Source organism: Marmota marmota, unplaced genomic scaffold, assembly GCF_001458135.2.
Source record: "Marmota marmota marmota unplaced genomic scaffold, marMar, whole genome shotgun sequence".
Classification (NCBI taxonomy): domain Eukaryota; kingdom Metazoa; phylum Chordata; class Mammalia; order Rodentia; family Sciuridae; genus Marmota; species Marmota marmota.
This window is the reverse complement of record NW_026000511.1, coordinates 1-2,496: the sequence shown is the minus strand read 5'-3', so window position 1 is coordinate 2,496 and position 2,496 is coordinate 1. Positions and strand designations below refer to the sequence as shown.

Genomic DNA, 2,496 nt, shown 5'->3' with positions numbered 1-2,496 from the left:
TATATATATATATATATATACACTACACAAAACAGCTGTGTGTGGTGGTACATGCCTGTTATCCCAGTGGCTTGGAAGGCTGAGTCAGGAAAATTGTGAGTTCAAAGCCAGCCTCAGTAACTTAGTGAGGCCCTAAGCAACTCAGTGAGAGCCTGTCTCTAAATAGAATATAAGAAGGGCTGGGGATGTGGCTCAGTGGTAGAGCACTTGCCTCACATGTGTGAGGCACTGAGTTCAATTCTTAACACCACATATAAATGAATGAATAAAATAAAGGTCCATCAACAACTACAAAAATATTTTTTAAAAAGGGCTGGGGATGTGGCTCAGTGGTTAAGTGCTCCTTAATTCAATCTCTAGTACCAAAAAAAAAAAAAGTACACAAATCATCAGTGTACAGCTTCATTAATTTTTACAAAATGGATGTGACTATGTGTCCCTATCCAGAACAAGAAACAGAATATCTTCTCTGTATTAGTATTCTGTGACTGCTGTAAAAAATTAACACAGATTTAGTGTTTTAAAACAACAGGAATTTATTCCCTCACAGTTGTGGGTGCCAGAAGTCTGAAAGCAAAGTTACAGCAAGTCTGTGCTTCCTCCAGGGGCTCTCGGGGGGAATCTTTTTCTCACATTTTCCAGCTCTGGTGGTTATAGGCATTCCTTGGCTTGTAGCTGCATCACTCCAAAAATCTCTTCCTCTGTCTTCACATGGTCCTCTCCTTCTCCTTTTTCTGAGCCTATTATTCTTCTGTCTCTTATAAAAACACTTCTCTGGGCTGGGATTGTGGCTGAGCAGTAGAGCGCTCACCTCTCATGTGTGAGGCCCTGGTTTCGATCCTCAGCACCACATAAAAATAAATAAATAAACAAAACAAAAATATTGTGCCCATGTATAACTAAAAAAATTTTTTTTAAATCTTGAAAAAAGAAACAAAACACTTCTCCCCGGGTGCAGTGGTGCACACCTTTAATCCCAGTGGCTCAGGATGACACAGGAAGATTGCCAGTTCAAAGTCAGCCTTAGCAACTTAGAGAGGCCCTAAACAATTCAGCAAGACTCTGTCTCTAAATAAAATACAAAAAAGGGTTGGAGATGTTGCTCAGTGGTTAAGCATACCTGAGTTCAATCCCCAGTACCTAAAAAACAAAACACTTCTCATTGAATTTAAGATTCCCCTCAGATTATCCAGGGTGGTCTCATATTCAGATCCATAACTTAATTACATCTGCAAAGATTCTTTTCTCAAACAAGGCCACAATCACATGTTCTGAGATGTGCACATATCGTTTTGAGGGGCCATCATTCAATCTACACCCGTAGTCTTTCCTCTGAGCCACTGCCCTGTCAAAGCTAACCACTATCCTAGTCTCTAACACATAGATTAGCTATGTCTGCATTGAACTTTGTATAAATGGAATAATACAAAATGTGATCCTATGTGTCTGGCTTCTTTGACTCAGCATCATGCTTGGGAGATTTATCTACATGGTTGCTTATAGGTATCGACCATTCTCACTTCTGTCTTGAATGGATATTATCATAATTCTTCATTCCACTCTTTTTGGGTGTGCATGTGGTAATGGGGATTGAACCCAGGGGTACTCTAGTACTGAACTATCTCCCTAACCTTTTTTATTTTTATATTTATTTTCCTCCTTCTTCCCTCTATCCCTTTCCTCTATTCTGCCAGTTTTTCTTCTATTTTTTTTTTATAGTTTTTTTAAAAAATTAGTATAGTATATATCTACAAAAAGATGAAATTCACTGTGATATATAATCACATGTGGACATAGCAAAATTTGATCATTTCATTTCATTGTTCCTCCCTTTTCCTGTCCTCCTTCCTTCCCCCACAATCTTCTTCCTCTACACCACTGATCCCTCTCTTGTTTTCATGGGATTCCCCTTGCCTTATTATTTTCCCTTATTATAGTCTAGCTTCCGTATATGACAGACAACATCCAACCCCTGAGTTTCTGGGTCTGTCCTATTTCACTTAGCATGATGTTTTCCAGTTCTATCCATTTAGCAGTATATATCATAATTTCATTCTTCTTTATGACTGAGTAAAATTACATTGTATGTAAGTATGTGTGTGTGTGTGTGTATGTGTGTGTGTGTATTATATATCACATTTTCTTTATCCATTCATCTGTTGATGGGCATCTGGGCTGGTTCTATAATTTGGCTACAAATGTGGAATGCTTCACAAATTTGTATGTCATCCTTGTGCAGGGGCCATGCTTATCTTTTGTGTATAATTCCAATTTTAGTATATATGCTGCCAAAGCTAGCACATCTTTTTATTTTTTATTTTGAGACGGGGGTGTCACTATGTTGCCTAGGACTTCACTATGTTGCTGAAGCTGGCCTTAAATTTGTCATACTCCTGCCTCAGCCTCCCAAGTCACTGGGATTACAGGCATGCACCACCATACCCAGCTCACTCTACTCTTGTGTGTGTGTGTGTGTGTGTGTGTGTGTGTGTGTGT

General features: G+C 38.9%; 1 non-coding gene across 1 annotated transcript; it reads right to left on the bottom strand.

Moving 5' to 3' along the window:
* Positions 1-2,194: 2,194 nt before the first annotated feature.
* LOC125614535 lies at positions 2,195-2,301 on the bottom strand. Its single transcript, XR_007345124.1, has one exon. It is a non-coding gene; the product is annotated as a U6 spliceosomal RNA (small nuclear RNA).
* Positions 2,302-2,496: the final 195 nt, after the last annotated feature.